Source organism: Saccopteryx bilineata, chromosome 7, assembly GCF_036850765.1.
Source record: "Saccopteryx bilineata isolate mSacBil1 chromosome 7, mSacBil1_pri_phased_curated, whole genome shotgun sequence".
In the NCBI taxonomy this organism is placed as follows: domain Eukaryota; kingdom Metazoa; phylum Chordata; class Mammalia; order Chiroptera; family Emballonuridae; genus Saccopteryx; species Saccopteryx bilineata.
This window is the reverse complement of record NC_089496.1, coordinates 80,886,121-80,904,504: the sequence shown is the minus strand read 5'-3', so window position 1 is coordinate 80,904,504 and position 18,384 is coordinate 80,886,121.

Below are 18,384 nucleotides of genomic sequence, written 5' to 3'. Positions count from 1 at the left end.
GTCCGGCCCTGCCCCGGGGCTGGGGGACCTGGACGCCCCACACCAACCTCTGCGGTCCACTCACAGCACCCCTGCCAGCACCGGAGGTGAAAAACGGAGCAGACGCCCGCCAGTCACACCTCCGGTGCCAACGCCGCTTCCGGGAGTTTGAATCCCGCGGCTGCAGGGCGGGGCACGTCACTGCCGGCAGGGACGTGTCCAGCAGGAAGAAGGGGCTGCGCGCCCGGTAGAATCGCGGCTCTCCGATTGGCTCCGGCTTTTGAGGGGCGGGGCCTTGGACCTGAAGCTAACAGAAGAATGGGGCGGGGCGGGGCTGAGGGCGGGGTCTATGATGGGAACGCCTTCTCCCCAGGGCCGTCACCGTATTCGGGGGCTTTCTCAGCTTTTTTGAGGGTTCGGACCTTAAACTCGGTGTTTCTTTCAAAGAAGATGATTTGTGTTTATCCGCTATGGAAATGAAGCAAATTTCTATGCTTCCAGTGAGATAAACTCAGTATCTGTGAAGTGGAACTAACTCAATCTACGTCCTTGAGCATAATTCGCCCTTCTAAGTACCAGTTTCGCAGTGGATTCCAGAAAGGAACCCAGCCTTCTTGTCCTCTCCTTGGACTGAGCCTTCATCCTGACAAGAGTCAGGGGTGGAGCAAAAAGAAGTGCAGCAGATGAGGGAACTGAGAGGCACCTCCAGGAAGAAAACAGATTATGATCCCTGGAGGAAGCGAGTCAGGCATTTGCTTCAGATTGCTGCCCTCTGGCTTGAGATGTTGGTCAAGTCTGGACCATGGTTAGCATTTTTGAGAACTTTATTGCTAAAACGAAGAAGCACAGGAAGTATTTGGCCAGACCTTCCTTTCAGACCAGGCATAAACACAGCAGAGATTTAACACAAAGATGGAACAGTGGCAAAACATCCTCGGAAAGCAATGTGGCCCATTGGTTAAATTCTAGATTAGGACTGAATTTAGCTTCTGACTGTCTCTAATTATCTATGTAATCTTGGATAGGTTGTTTAACCTTTCTGATCCTCAGTTTTCTAATCTGTAAAATGATGCAAATAAAAATGTCAACCTCACAGGGTGGTCATGGAAAATTAAATGAGAAAATCCATGTAAAGTTCTTGGCATTTAGTGAATGCTCAATTGACACGAATCATTATTACACAGAAAGCAAGAAACTCCTATGTTACTAAATAGAATAGATGAGAAACTATGTAGAGAATTTTAAAGAATTTTAAAAATATATAACACAAGAAGATGAAGTTTGGTCCCTGCTTCCAAGAAGTCCACATTTCTGATGAAAATGTGAAAAGAACTGGGCTCTCTCATGTCTGTGGTGTAGATGTATTAGATAAGATTGGAGTGGGAGGAAGTCAGGGTAAAAAGTAAGTGAGGGCCTGACCAGATGGTGGCGCAGTGGGATGCGGAAGGACCCAGGTTCGAGACCCCGAGGTTGCCAGATTGAGTGCGGGCTCATCTGGCTTGAGCAAAAAGCTCACCAGCTTGGACCCAAGGTCGCTGGCTCCTGCAAGGGGTTACTCAGTCTGCTGAAGGCCTGCGGTCAAGGCACATATGAGAAAGCAATCAATGAACAACTAAGAAGTCGCAACGCGCAACGAAAAAAACTAATGATTGATGCTTCTCATCTCTCTCCGTTCCTGTCTGTCCCTGTCTATCTCTGCCTATGTAAAACAAACAAACAAACAAAAAAAAGTAAGTGAGGGTGTGAATGTCATTCATTGCCCAGAGTTGAGAACAAGAACAAAATTACTTTCCACAGAAATTTGCAGAGATTTTTTGAAAGACAAACACACACAGAGAAATCTCCCTGCTCAGCTTTGAGCCAAATGAGGAGTAAAGGAAAGTGGGAAAGGGATGGACTGTGTACATAGGGATGGCACCTGGCATCTGGGACCTGGTGCCTTGGCCAGCTGGGCCAGACACCCCAATTATGCATCTGCTCCCCAAGTGCCTCTGATCTGGAGGAACAAGGGACTAAAGTAAATCTGATAAATCCAGATTTAAATCTGATCATAAATTGCTAATTGCTCAGGTCATGGTGGATAGTCACACCCCAAACATAACTTCTTTCCTAAGATTTATGTTTGTCTTAAGCAAGCCCTGTGCGTTGTTCTTGTGCGTCTAGTTGTTAACCATAAGTCCTGCATAAGTCGTAATCACCCTCAAGAGAGCAAAAATCTTAACTATTCTGTACCTTGCTTTCTCCCACCTTCATGTAATCTTCCTTATGTTCCCTCTTTAGTTCTAAATGTATAAAAGAATCTGAAAAACTATCATTCTCCAGAGCACTTGAGATTTTGCTTCCCAGTAATGTCATCAGTTGCCCCAGTACACTCTTATAAAAATTCTCTACAGATTTGAAAGTTTCTTCCCATTAATGCATGTGACTGGGGACCTATGAGGGAGAGCTGTAAGCAGGAGGCTCATTGGCCTGGTAGCTTGTTTAGTTTGGTAATTGTCACTGTTAAACCTGAAAATCAGTGTTTGCTCATTGTAGAGAGGGGCTGCCAGGCATGAATTGTGAGGAGGGGTCGTTTGCACAAGACCTCACAAGGTGATAATATTTTGATGTTGCAAGTTCACTCCGAAGAATCCTAAGACAAAAATTTACAATTCATCTTTATTCATTTACAGAGAGAAATATAACAGCCAATTATATTGGGTATTTCCTCTTGCTGACTTATATGGGAGAATTTTTATTAGCTAGTTGGTCAGTGATACTTCCTGACTTGGTTCCTGATTCAGGGTGCATTCTATTTGAAAAGGGTAGCTTTCTGGACACTGACTGCTCTGCCTGTTTTAGCTCCTTTTAAAATTTGATTTTAAGTCTGTGGGGTTATTAAAATTGTCAAAATAAGAACATTCAAACCTCGGGAGAATTATCAGAGTTGATTTGAGTTAGTCAGAGGACATGTCTGAAAGCAAGATCTCAATAGACTGAGAAAAGTATTTCCCAGAATGACAGTTTGTAGTTTCTTTTATACATTTGGAATTAAGAGAGATTCGAAAGCAAGGCAGGGAAATCTCTTCGGATTACAGGATAGTTAAGATTATATGGTCTGTTGAGGGTGGTTCAGCTTCTGAGGGGGGTCTGAAAAAGAGGCAATTTGGAGGTGCTTTAACCTAGGTGCACAAAAATGGTGAACAGTGTTTGTTTAAGGCAAAGATAACCTACTAGGGAAGTTCAAGGCTTATGTCATGACTACCACTACCATGACCTGCCCAGACAGGAATTTATAATCAGATCACTTTTGAGGTTACTTTTGCTTAGATTTAATACAGAGCCCCCTTTTCATCCACAGGCTGTTTTATTTGTATTCAGAGGATTGGTATACAATTCAATCATTTTGCTATCCTGCTGAAAAATACATCTGTAATAAGTACCCACTGCCAGTGAGGCATGGCATATGGAGTTAAGAGCATGGACTCTAGAACAGTGTTTTTTGTTTTTTTGTTTTGTTTTGTTTTTGATTTGTTTTTGTATTTTTCTAAAGCTGGAAACGGGGAGAGACAGTCAGACAGACTCCCGCATGCGCCCGACCAGGATCCACCCGGCACGCCTACCAGGGGCGATGCTCTGCCCCTCTGGGGCATCGCTCTGCCGCGACCAGAGCCACTCTAGCGCCTGGGGCAGAGGCCAAGGAGCCATCCCCAGCGCCCGGGCCATCTTTGCTCCGATGGAGCCTTGGCTGTGGGAGGGGAAGAGAGAGACAGAGAGGAAGGAGGGGGGGGTGGAGAAGCAAATGGGCGCTTCTCCTATGTACCCTGGCCAGGAATCGAACCTGGGTTCCCCGCACGCCAGACTGACGCTCTACCGCTGAGCCAACCGGCCAGGGCCTAGAACAGTGTTTTTTAACCATCAGTCCAGGGACCGATCCACCAGAACTTTCAAGCTGGTCTGGAAAGAGTTAACCACTCTGATGTTGTATGAAAATTATAGAACCAACAATCGTAGTCAAATTTGCTTGTGCTCAGAGTGATTTCTGCCTTAATGGTCCCCGACATAATTCTTCTATTTTCACTGGTCCCCAAGTGTAAAAATGTGGAAAACCACTGCTCAAGAGGAAAACTGCCTGTGTTCAGATCGTGGCTTCACTTCCTGTGAGAACTTTGGGCAAGCTGCTTGACTAAACTATGCCCTCTAGTTTTTTCGACTGTAATATGAGGAAGAAAAAAATAGGACTTACTTTATAGAATAAGGCAGTGGAAAATTAAATGAGACAGAATAAAATGCTGAGGATATCATCTTGCATGTAATGAGCACTCGGTAAATGTTAGTTGTTAGGGTCTCTAGGCTAGTAGTACCTGCCTGCCTACCTAGGCTCACTGATTGACTGTCTCACCTCACACATGATAGCCCACCAAAATCAAATGTCTTAAGATTCTCCATGATCACCATTTGTATTTGTTTAACTCTGTTTCAGATCACAAACAAACAACACACACACGTGTACACATCAATCTAACCATTAACACTCAGTCTAGCTGTCACCTCCTCCAGGATCCTACCCTGCTGGCCCATGCCTGCTCTGTCATCTTTGTCTTCTTCCGCAATTACACTCCCTTCATTGTGCTGTCACTGTCTGCGAGCTGCTTGCAGAGAGGAAATGTATCTTATTCATCTTCGCATACCATGTTTCCCTGCAAATAAGACAGAGTCTTATATTAATTTTTGCTCCTAAAGATGCGCTAGGTCTTATTTTTAGGGGATGTCTTATTTTTCCATGAACAAGAATTCACATTTATTGTTGAACAAAAAAAAAATCAACATTTATTAATATACTGTAGTCGTGTCATCACAAACATCAGCATAACCAGCCAAACTCTGAATTCCATCAAGAATCTCTTGTGACTCTATTTCCATGTACAACAATCTACCATTTCCCCCAAAATAAGACAGTGTTTTATATTAAAATTTGCTCCTAAAGACATGCTAGGTCTTAATTCAGGGAGGCCTTATATTTCTAAGCTTGAAATAAATTGCACTAGGTCTTCTTTTCAGGGGATGTCTTCTTTTGGGGGAAACAGGGTAGCATTGAGCCTAGAACCAACTGGACTTTCGATAATCGTTTGCTGAAGAACTGCATGTGTGCATGAATGAATGAAGACCCTTACATCTAGCAGACATTTTGATGAGGAATTTAATGTGAATACAAGGCTTAACATGATTCTACTTTTTCCTGTTTCATTTTTCTAGCTTTATTTTAGAAAAAAAAATTTTTTTTTTTGTATTTTTCTGAAGCTGGAAATGAGGAGAGACAGTCAGACAGACTCCCGCATGCGCCCGACCAGGATCCACCCGGCACGCCCACCAGGGGCGATGCTCTGCCCACCACGGGTGTCGCTCTGCAGGGACCAGAGCCACTCTAGCGCCTGGGGCAGAGGCCAAGGAGCCATCCCCAGCGCCCGGGCCATCTTTGCTCCAATGGAGCCTTGGCAGTGGGAGGGGAAGAGAGAGACAGAGAGGAAGGAGGGGGGGAGGGGGGGAGAAGCAAATGGGTGCTTCTCCTATGTGCCCTGGCCGGGAATCGAACCCGGGTCCCCCGCACGCCAGGCCGACGCTCTACCGCTGAGCCAACCGGCCAGGGCTTAGAAAATATTTAATACTGTACTGAACTTGGAGAAGGTCTGATTCATTCCTGTCTTATATTGCTCTTTCAGTTGCTTTGAATAATGAAAATATAATGGTGCCAAATATACAAGATACTTTATTTCTCCTACCCCCCATGTAGATTTAGTCACTGCCAGGCACTTTTTTAAAGGATGAAATTTAAGTATATTATATATTATTTCAAAACAGCATCTACTGCTATGCAACACCCTATAATTAAGCTAGTAAAAATAGTTTTTTAGCTCTAAAAAGCATTTTATTCTCAACCAGAACAATTCCTAAGAAGTATTTCAACAAATAGATGTTAACAATGAACCCTCTGTGTGTGCCAGTTTAAAATTGCTGTTAACTAATGCCTAAGCTTCTGTGAAACTGGAATTGGAATAAGATATCATGAATCTATTTTCATTTCTCTTCTGTTAAATTCTCTTTGCTACTGGGATTACTTTGCTCCTCATGTCTAGATTTTTTGCCGTGCTTCTCCTCTCCCCTAAATATTCCTTTTCCTCTGTCCCTTTTGTCTCAATGCTCCAGAACAAGCCTAAGGTCACTTACCTATATTAATGCACAAGTTTACTTAACAAAAAAGGTGAAGTATAATGAAACAGCAAAATACGAGATCCCCACTGAGGTGAAGTTGGAAAGGGAGTAGGGCTCCGAAGACAGTGGGTTTGAATCCGTGGTGGGATTCAGCTGGTTCACACCGGGTAGGCAGAACCGATACCTAATTTTTGGTTGAGTTTGGTCAACTGGTTGTTAAAAATGGCACTTGTAATCAGGGTTCTCTCTAAGGTGGGTGCCTGGGCAGCTGCCCAATGTGAAAATCACAAATTTACATTTCTTACTCTTTTTTAACATTCATCTGAAGAACAGTGTAGTCTAAGTGCCTGTAGTCATGTTCATTCCATCCATAGGTGAAAAAAATTTCAAATGAGGACACCAATCAAGAAGCAATATGGAAATATCTTTAACAGTTTTATTGTTTTTTGTCAGGTATTATTTAATATTTTTTATTAATATTTTAAAACTCATAACATAATCTAGTTCTCTGTACCTCTTTCACTGTTCTTTTTTTTTTTTTTAACTGAGAGGAGGGGAGATAAAGAGACTTCTGCATACACCCTGATTGGGATCCACTCAGCAACCCAACCTTGTCTGGGGCCAATGCTCTGCCCATCTGGGGCCATGCTTGCAACCAATTATTTTTAGAGTCTGAGGTGGAGGCTCCATGGAGCCATCCTCAGCACCCTGACCAATGCACTCAAACCAATTGAGCCATGGATGCAGGAGAAGAGAGAGAGAGAAGGGGGAGGAGAAGAGGTGGAGAAACAGATGGGTGCTTTTCCTGTGTGCCCTGACAGGGAATTGAACCTGGGACTTCCACACACTGGGTTGACACTCTATCACTGAGCCAACTGACCAGGGCTATTGTTCTTATTTAAGTATTAAATGCATGAAATAATAAACTACCTTTTGATATATCATTTTTTACACTTAAAATGGTCATTAGGACAGAGAACTGGTTGTTAAATTATTTTAATCCCACCACTAGGCCTGACCTGTGGTGGCGCAGTGGATAAAGCATCGACCTGGAAATGCTGAGGTTGCCGGTTCGAAACCCCAGGCTTGCCTGGTCAAGGCACATATGGGAGTTGATGCTTCCAGCTCCTCCCCCCTGTCTCTCTCTCCTCTCTCTCTCTCTCTCTCTCTCTCTGTCTTCCTCTCTAAAATGAATAAATAATAAAAAATTAAAAAAAAATCCCACCACTAGTTTAAATCCTGGCTCACGTTTTTAACTCTTTTGCACCTCAACTTCATCAGCCAAAAGATAAACCCAGGAGTCCTAGCTCTTGGAATTGTTGAAAGCAGTGAATGGTAGACATGTGAGACCTGGCCTGTGGTCTTCACAAGCCAGGAAGTTCTACCAGGTCAGAACTTTGGCTTACTCTTTGCTAAAGCCCCAGCACCCAACACATGGTACTTGCAGACTCTCAAGTAGTTGTTGGACAAACATATCAGCGATGAATAAATGACTGATCACTGTGTTAGTATACTGTTATCTCTAACTCTTACTCTTCTATGATTTTCCCAAAAGTCTATTTCTTACCGTGTTTGCTGGAATCTTATAGATTTACATGTAAAGTGGAAGTCCCGGGTTTGATTCCTGGACAGGGAACACAGGAGTGGTGCCCATCTGCTTCTCCACTCTTGCCCCTCTCCTATCTCTCTCTTCCCCTCCTGCAGCCAAGGCTCCATTGGAGCAAAGTAGACCTGGGCACTGAGGATGGCTCCATGGCCTCCGCCTCAGGTGCTAGAATGGCTCTGGCTACAACAGAGCAACACCCCAGATGGGCAGAGCATTGCCCCCTGGTGGACATGCCGGGTGGATCTCGGTCAGGTGCATGGAGGAGTCTGTCTGTCTGCCTCACCCTGCTTCTCACTTCGGAAAAATACAAAAAAAAAAAAAAAAGATTTACACGTAAAACCTGCCTGTGTTGGTAAATGGTGTGGTTTCTAGGCGTCTGCTGGACAGAGTCATCCAGTGGGTTTCCTGGTCTTACATAGTATATCCATTCTATCATGCCCACATTGGGGGCTTTTTAATCCCTACTTTCCTCTGTCAGTCAGAGCAATCTGGTATGTCTCCCATACTTTTTCCATGCTTCTAGGAGCCATCATAGCAGTGTGTCCACACCATTTCCAGAGGCCTTGCAGCTTGCAAAACCCAATATCCTGGGAGACTGCACTGTATTAATAAACTCTCTTTTATCCAAAATAATGTCCTGCACTGCCCCTTGGTCCTGCACCCTCAGAGTCTAGTCCCCTGCGTACTTTCTCATCACCTGCCAGGACACAGTGGCTGTGCCTGTAGTTTATTCAGGGTGTGGTGACTTTCTATCTTCAGCGGGCCTCGTACACCCTCTGCACAATTACGTTGGGATTTAGTCCTGGAAGCTGATCTAGTGGCCCGGAGCGGAGATGAAGACAGATCCTGAGGGGAGAATAAGTTGTCCTGCTGTGAGAAGTCTCTGTGTCACCTCCAGGCCAAGTGGCAGGGTGCTTGTCCTTCATAAGGAGAAGCATGCTACTCCTGCAGGTTCAGAAGATTCAGGGGAATCTGGGGATTCAGCCTGACCTGTGGTGGTGCAGTGGATAAAGCGTCGACCTGGAAATGCTGAGGTCGCCGGTTCGAAACCCTGGGCTTGCCTGGTCAAGGCACATATGGGAGTTGATGCTTCCAGCTCCTCCCCCCCTTCTCTCTCTCCTCTCTCTCCCTTTCTGTCTCTCTCTCTCTCTCCTCTCTAAAAATGAATAAATAAAATAAAAATAAAATTAAAAAAAAAATCTGGGGATTCAAGATTTTCAAGAGCATCAACCCAGACATTCCCATCCCATAGATCAGGGTCCCATTCTTTCCCAAGCATGGCCTTGACCTTGTCATAGGAAACCTGTCTTGGTTAGGAGTTCAATATTTGGAGATTGGCTTCTTTTGTGAGTAAGTCCTAGTCCTGATCCTGAGCTTTCTACACCCCCCTGCTGCAGGGGAGGAGGGCATCTGACTTTAATTCTTAACTTTTTATTACTGATTAACACTCTCAACTCTTTGTTACCCTTTTCCAAAGTGTCAGTTGTGTTGGGGACCGAAAGCCAACAGGGTCTTTGCAGTTTGGGTTTTGGGGGGACAGAGGTGTGGGGAACTGGCAGTAAGCAGACAGTCTGCCCAACCCCCCCCCCCCACTTGTTCTATGAAGTTGCTAAAGGCTATTTTGCTATGGTGCTGGATTGTTTATACTCATCCTGCCCCCCGTGTCCCCTGGAAAGAAATCTCAGCATAATCAACCTGAACTGCCAGTTACAGCAGCTATTGGAATTTGAGAATGAATAGGAGACTTGGGTCTTAGGAAAGTTACAGCTTTTCCTATTATTGTCTGATTTTCTTTAATGTTTTAGTTACAATCCTCTGAACTATCATTTTGTTTCTTTCCTATTCTTTGCCTAGAAATTTGGACAGGGGACCCAAGGTAGATCTGTCTACAAATTTTTTTTATGGCCACCGAGATTTTTCTTGAAAAAGTTTTGATTAGTCTGATTCATCTTTATTCCCTCTCAAAAAATGCCCTGACTGGCCCTGGCTGGTTGGCTCAGTGGTAGAGCATTGGCCTGGCATGCAGGAGTCCTGGGTTCGATTCCCGGCCAGGGCACACAAGAGAAGCACCAATCTGCTTCTCCACCCTTCCCCCTCTCTTTCCTCTCTGTCTCTCTCTTCCCCTCCCACAGCCAAGGCTCCATTGGAGCAAAGTTGGCCTGGGCGCTGAGGATGGCTCTGTGGCCTCTGCCTCAGGTGCTAGAATGGCTCTGGTTGCAACAGAGCAACGCCCCAGATGGGTGGAGCATCACCCCCTGGTGGGCATGCCGGGTGGATCCCGGTTGGGCGCATGCTGGAGTCTGTCTGACTGCCTCCCCGTTTCCAACTTCAGAAAAATGCAAAAAAAATAAAAAATAAAAAAAAATATGCCCTGACTAAGATCAGGCAGGCATCTTTCTAATCTGGTTGTGCTCTGAAATCCTGGGTTTCTCTCTGGTTTGTCTGGTTCGTCTGATTCTTGTTTCTGTTTAGTCTTTATTTAATGTTATCTAAAAATGTGTCTGTTTTCAGGCCTGAATTAAGTTCTTACATGCAAAAATTGCAAATGCCAGTTCTAATATTGAAAAATAAAATGGTTTCATCCCTACATTTTTTTTTAAATTGGAACTTGTAAGGCATGCTCATTTAAATTTAAATAGAATGAAATATGGATCCTAAAAACTTGCTAATTTGGTTGAGCTGATGCATCTGTTATTGCTAAGCAACATTGGGTTTTATTTTTGTGTTTTTTTTTTCTCTTGACTCATTCATGAAGTAGTCATTGCACTGCAAGGCTTGGGGCAGTGCGGATTTCCCTAACAAAAGTGTAAGTTTGTTTTTTTTTTATAATAGAAAGATAATGAAGGTCATACTGAATTTTTTCAGCCTTATGTGCTCTCTAGATTGCCTGTTAATTAATAGAATAGAAATGTTTTTAAATGTATGGGAGTGTTACTTAGAAAAGCATTTACTATATTTTGTCAGATTTTTGGAATTAACATGAGGACAGGTATTTCCTTACAAACCTCAGGGTCAAAGCATTATAAAGCATGCCCAGCAAATGCTTAAAGATCAATTAAATTATAAAAAATAAAAAAGGGGGAGTCCTGGAACTTCTGCAAATCTTCTTCTTCTTTTTTTTTTTTTTTTTGCAAATCTTCTTTATCACACTTTTTACTTTAAAAATTTTTGGAATATTGATGTACAGGGCCATTCAGCAGCCGAGGGACTCTGGAATCCTACAAGGAAAGCCTTCCTAGAAGTGCAGTGGAGGGACCCGCTCACAGGAATCTGGCAAGGGCCAGACTCTGTTCTCCTATGGGGCCCGAGGATATGTGTGTGTTCTTCCTAGATCTTCTGAGGCTCCTTGGTGGGTTCCTGAATGTTTGGTAAGACACCATGAGCCAGGATGAGAGACTCACTTCACAAGACCAACTATATAAGGCTTATTTTACTATGCTTTCATCCCTTTCTCTGTCAAACCTGTTCCATCTATCAAATCCTCTTAGCACACTCCAAACCTCTTTCTCCTGTAAATTCCAACCTTCCTTCATTTGATCTAATTGATAATGCTGTCCTTCTGCCTTTTTCCAATCAGCTCCAGATATACATAAAAAAGTTTATATAGGCAGAGGAGGATCCTCAAACCCCTCAACGAAATCTTCTGAGCATGGCTTTTAAGGTCTACAATGACCGAGAGGAATAGAAAAAGGCAGACAGAGCCCAAAAAGATCAGGCAAAATACTAGCTCTTGGCATACGCTCTTAAAGGCTCCAATGCCCCTAAGGGGCCTATAAGACCCCATCAGGGCCCTGCTTTAAGAGTAGAAAGGAAGGTAATTGGACTAAAGCCTACCTGGCTTCTTGGCCCCCACGAGGGCCATGCCCTTGCTGGGGAAAAAAGGGACACTGGAAGGTAGGCTTCCCCCTCACTCCTCCAAGGGAGGGTTCAGTCTTTTCCGGCCCTATCACAGCCACCTCTGACCTAACCTTGCCCAGCCTGCTTGGACTTGCCACTGAAGACCAAAGGTGCCCAGGGCTGTCAGCTCCATCTCACGTCACCATGGACGAGCCTAGGGTAATCATCCAAGTAGCGGGTAAGTCAATCTCATTTCTTATAGACACGGGGGCCACTTACTCTGCCTTGCCCAAATATTTGGGTTCTGCTCACACCTTGAAGATCTCTGTTGTGGGTGTTGATGGTTTTATTTTTCTCCTTGCTTTCCATGGATCCACTGCCTTCTTTAATACATAGTGTCTCTTTTACACACTCTTTTCTCCTCCTGTCTCAATGCCCCATGCCTATTTTAGGCTTGGACCTACTCTCCAAATTCAGAGGCCTCCTCGTCCTTTTTGCCCACTCCTGTTACAAATTTACCTCTATCACCCAGCATAATGAATTCCAAGGTTCTCCACCCAAATGGCTGCAAAACTCCAAGGAAAGGCCCCATAGGTTCATCTCTCCAGGTTAAAGAAAACAGAAGCTCCATCTCCATACATGCTGCAGTTGGCCCTTTCAGACTACCTGAATCATTGCCAGAAGTCCAGTATTGACATTAAGCTTGAGACAAAAGCTTAATGTGCTAAAAGCAGTGGTCATTGGGACTTGGATGCTAGCTGCCGAGAGTGGAAGTGTGACAACAGTTCCAGGGCCATGCAGACTTTTCCTGAATGTGTGTGACTCCTGCTCCTTCGGAGAGTTCTCAGACTGAAGTGGGGTTGGGTTGCATTTACAGATAATGTGGAACAGTGATGGTGTCAACATGGACTTGGTGAAATTACATTAACATATTAAGGACATTCAAAACTGCAAAAATTCTATTTTAGATCCTGCTGTATTCGCTAAGAATTTGCTTGATAATCTAAAAGGCTTTAAACCCTTTATTGTATTAAGATACTTGTTTTAGCTCTGGCCGGTTGGCTCAGCGGTAGAGCGTCAGCCTGGCATGTGGAGGACCCGGGTTCGATTCCCGGCCAGAGCACATAGGAGAAGCGCCCATTTGCTTCTCCACCACCCCCCCCCTCTCTGTCTCTGTCTTCCCCTCCCGCAGCCAAGGCTCCATTGGAGCAAAGATGGCCCGGGCGCTGGGGATGGCTCCTTGGCCTCTGCCCCAGGCGCTAGAGTGGCTCTGGTCATGGCAGAGCGTCGCCCCTGGTGGGCGTGCCGGGTGGATCCCGGTCGGGCGCATGCGGGAGTCTGTCTGACTGTCTCTCCCCGTTTCCAGCTTCAGAAAAATACAAAAAAAAAAAAAAAAAGATACTTGTTTTGGTATTTGTTAGCATTGGCTATTTTAATATTGTTTATTTTATATTTTTCCAGTTTGCCTCCAAATCGGAACATGGGAAATCAGATGAGTATGAATCACAGCACATGAATTGAAGTTAAAAAATAGAAAAGGGGGATATGTTGGGGACCAAAAGCCAACAGGGTCTTTGCAGTTTAGATTTTTGGGGGGCAGAGGTGTGGGGAACTGGCAGTAAGCTGGCAGTCTGCCCACCCCCCCCACCTCACTTGTTCTGTGAAGTTGCTAAAGGCTATTTTGCTATGGTGCTGGATTGTTTATATCATCCTGCCCCTGATGTCCCTCGGAAAGACTGGAGGCAAGTTTCTTTTACCCTTTGTCTTGTGAAGTTAAGATATTATGTATGGTGGGGGTTTTCTGCACTAGGTAAAATTCTTGGGTTGCCTTGGAAATATGATCAGAGATCTCTTTGATTTGCTAATGGCCTTACTTTGCCCTATAAATAAAGCAGGAAGCGGGTGTTGAGCACACTCTGTTCTTGCCATCAGCATTGCAGAGGCCTCCCAAACCCATCCTTTTACTCTAAGCCTATTTTCTTAATTCCATGCTGTTCCCATTCAGGACCTGGAATTACTAGCCGCACTGGTTTATGGCAAGTTGAGTTTAGCAATAGCCACCCAAATCCAAGTCCTTAGAGTTACTATTGTCTCCATGTAATTCCATGACAGCCATACAACGACCCGTGTACATTACATATTATCCAATGAAAATTTGGTGTTCTCCCGGAGGACAACTGTGATTGGCTCCAGCCACCTGCAACCATGAACATGAGCAGTAGGAAATGAATGGATTGTAATACTTGAGAATGTTTTATATTTTTAACATTATTATTTTTTTATTAAAGATTTGTCTGTGAGCCAGATGCAGCCATCAAAAGAGCCACATCTGGCTTGCAAGCCATAGGTTCCTGATCCCTGAACTAATGCATTCACTTTCATTCATATACCAGCCCAGTTCACCATTGGTGATGTGGTAAGATACCAAAGAATGGTAAAACCAATATTAATATTTTAGGAGAGGAAAGAGGGAGTTTTTCTGGCTTGCAGAGTCATACTGTGTAAAAAAAAAACAAAAACCTTTTTACTAGGAAGCTTAAAAGGCAATTTATAGGCCTGACCTGTGGTGGCACAGTGGATAAAGCGTCGACCTGGAATGCTGAGGTTGCTGGTTCAAAACCCTGGGCTTGCCTGGTCAAGGCACATATGGGAGTTGATGCTTCCTGCTCCTCCCTCTGTTCTCTCTCTCTCTCTCTCTCCCTCTCTCTCTCTCTCTCTCTCCCCCCCTCTCTCTAATAAAAATGAATAAATAAAATCTAAAAAAAAAAGGGAATAAAAAGCAATTTATAATTTGGGCTAAGCATACAGAGAGATTTTGTAAATATGATTTTTATACTTGTATGTGATTTGCACCAACTCAGGATAGACAACAACATTGTATTTTAAAGAGATTTTATGCTGGGGAGACTTAGATTACCCCTTCCCCCACCTCTGTGAGAAACAGGGTAAACACCTAGCCAGGTGTGGGGAGGGGCAGGAGAGATTAAGCAAATCTTTTCCTCTCCTCTTTTTCTTTCTTTAATGGGCCATTCGTGGACACTTAACCCCTGGTGCCATGTAGACTCCCCATCCCCTCTCCTGAAAACATGTAATCAATGTATATACCTCTAGACAAAAGAATGGCAAATGAACACTAGAAAATTTAGGAATATCTTTTTATATGTAGAACAACATTTCCCGCTATTGTATTACCTTGTAAGTTTTAATGTGTAGAAATATTTTTATAAATCCTATAGATGAATATTATAGACTTGCTAATAAATTGTATCATCTCTCCCTCTCCTCCTTTTCTCATCAACCTCTGTGCGATCAAAGGTATATAACCTACCTCAGGGGCTGTGCTGATTTGGGTCAGCTATGCCCCATGTTGGCCGTATGTGGCCGGCATATTATTAAATCTCCTCCTTTTAATAAAACTCCTTAAAAATTCATTTGGACTTGGTGTCTCTATGTAAACCTGGCAGAATGTTACTTTACAACAGTGACACTTTACAATTGCATTGTGCCAGCAGCCCTCAGTGTTCCACTCACTACCAATGGTGGGATCCTTATAACTACCGGCCAGGTGATAAATGATTGAACCCCAAATCCCATCTTAGCCTCTGCTTTCTTGGACCACTTCTGACAGCAACTGTGACAGGTTGGATTCTCCAGGAAAAAAATCCTGAGATGGACATTAAGAGTGAAGGTCAATTCTTAGGAAGTATTCTTGAGACTAACACCATAGTAGGAAGGAAAAAGAAGCAGGATTTTCAGTGATGCAGTCCCAACACCAGCCTCAGCTGATGCCATGGGGAGCCCAGGAGCTGGGATGGCCCTGTAGATTGTCACTACTTGGGACAAAGGAGCCAGGAGTTTATACTCCTGCATTGATCCATCATCAGAGGTAGGGCTCTTGAAAGGAAACATGATTTTGGACAAGGCAGTTTTCTTCAGTATGGGTAATCCCCAAAGTGGGTTAACAGTGAGGGACTTTTCTGTTAGCTCTTCCAGCAGCTGTGGGTATAAATTGTTTTTTCCTGGAGGGGGCTCTGAGTGGTGTATTGCAGCACATCCCACACTCTTACGTTCCACTAAAGCCAGTTCCATGACCACATCTGCCATTAATGGGGTGGGGTAGAACATACTTTTCATAGAAAAGCACTGCCAGTCACCCGGCAACATACTCTCCCAAATGAGGGGGTGCTTTGTGGGAAGCCAGAAGACTACAGAACATTACTTTTATGAGAGAAAATGCTTTAACTTGGAACTCTGTATTAACCAAACTGTCAATTCAAGATCATGGTAAAATTGGATGTGAGGGCGATCTGGCTGCGACATCTGTCACCCCATTGATCGCCAGGGTTGATTCGGCTGGTCTGGCTGGCTAAGCGGGTGTCCCCTTCCTCCCTCGCCACTCTATGTGCGTCCCTCCCGAGGCTGCGTGCTCGGTTGAAGAGGACGACCTTCCCCGCTAGAGGAGAGGACCGTTCTTCGGTCAAGGGTATACGAATAGCTGCGCTCTCCTGCTAGAACCTCCAAACAAGTCTCAAGATCATGGTAAAATAAAACCATTCAGAGAAGGAAAGTATATGCTCCACCTATATGAGAAAGTAAACCAAGAAAGAGGAAGTCATGGAGCCTCTAATAAGAGAGATGCAGAGGGAAAGGCGATGGGAGGGGAAGCCCCGGGGCAGCAGCTGGGAAGTTGCTCTACAACAAAATCATAGAAGATCAGAGCTGTGCAGAAGTCTCTGGAACAGGTTTCTTCAAGAAGATGAAGTTGAGCCCTACCAGGCAGTGAGTGGAGCAGTGGATAGAGTCAGTCTGGAATGCTGAGGACCCAGGTTCAAAAACCTGAGGTTGCCAACTTGGGGGCAGGCTTAGCAGCTTGAGTGCAGGGCCACTGGCTTGAGCATGAGATCATAGACATGACCCCATGGTCACTGGCTTGAGCCCAAAGGTTGCTGACTTGAAGCTCAAATTTGCTGGCTTAAATTAAGCAAGGGGTCACTGGCTCGGCTGGAGTACCCCCTTTCCACTGGCCACGGAAGGCACATATGAGAAAGCAATCAATAAACAACTAGGGTGCTGCAACTATGAGTTGATGCTTCTCATCTCTTCCCTTCTGTCTGTCCCTGTCTGTCCTGCACCTCACACACACACACAAAAGATTAAGTTGATATAATACCTAATATGTTTGAACATATTGAGAGATTTACACAATTTTTTTTTAAGTGAGAGGTGGGTAGACAGACTCCTGCATGCACCCCATTGACCCCTGTCTGGGGCTGATGCTCGAGTACTGAGCTATTTTTAACACCTGAGACTGATGCTCAGACCAACTGAGCTATCCTCAGTGCCTGGGCTATGCTCGAACCAACTGAGCCACTGGCTGCAGGAGGGGAAGAGGGAAAGAAGAGGGGCGGGGCAGGGAAGGAAGCAGATGATCCCTTCTCCTGTGTACCCTGACTGGGAATCAAATCCGAGGATGTCCATACACTGGGCTGACACTCTAGCCACTGAGCCAGAGCCAAGATTTAAACAATTTTATGAGAGTTTGAAGTAAAAAAAAGCAACCACAAGGTATATTAACTCACACACAAAAAAGAAAGAAAAATAAAAATGTTGTTTGAAGCATATCATAATATGCATTATGGCTCAGTTGTAAATTGTGTTCATATAGTCACAATAATGCAACCATTTGGCCTAACAACTTTATGAAATTACATGTACCTCCATTTTACAGATGAGATAACTGCAGAAATGGGAGGGGGTTTTAAGAAATCTGAATATTCACATAGCTCAGAAGTGGTGAAGCAGAGACCCACACCCAGGTTGGCTGGGGTGTGGGTCTCTAACCCTGGGTTTTGTCCAGTGATCTTAATCACACTGCCCAACAGACTCTCCAGATGACAAAGATTCTCTGCATGACTAAACTTGAACCAGACTCCTGAACCTTCTCCTAGTCCCATACATGCACTTCCTTGTAAAATTTAGTTTTTAGCAAGAACTCTACTATAAGTCACCTACTAAGTTCACCAGACACTCCCATGCCCACACGTACACCCTCCACATCTGATCACCTTGCTATCTGATGGCATTTCTCATCTGCTATCATCCCCTAATTTCTGGTCTCCTTGACCTGCCTGTGTTCAGCAAGACTCCTGTTAGGTCTGTTTAGCTAGAATCTCCTTTCTCCCTGATATTTCTTCCTAGTAATTTTCCATCCACTGACCCTCACCCTGCTTCTTGGCCATCAATCCCCACTTGCTCATGCTCTGTTTGGAGTTGAGCCCCCTACCTCTCCCCGCCACTGCAGAATTCCATCACAGTGGTCATTATGCCTATCTCAGTAGGCCCCCGCCCCTTAAATAAAGTCTTCCTTGCCTTTCTTTAACAAGTATCTTTGACTACAGATTTTTTTTTCTTTAACAAAGGAAGGGAAGACACTTCTCAGGTTTAGTTCCTGAAAGAGTGGAGAGCAGCTTTTCCATTTTAATTGGAGATTGTTAAGCAGCATTTGATGAATACCAAGAAAACTTAGGTGCCCAGCTCTCATCTACTAAGGATTTTTAAAGAAATATTATGGTAAGGCCTGACCTGTGGTGGCGCAGTGAATAAAGCGTCGACCTGGAAATGCTGAGGTTGTCGGTTCGAAACCCTGGGCTTGCCTGGTCAAGGCACATATGGGAGTTGATGCTTCCAGCTCCTCCCCCCTTCTCTCTCTGTCTCTCTCTCTCCTCTCTCTCCCTCTCTGTCTCTCTCTCTCCTTCTTTCTCTCCTCTATAAAA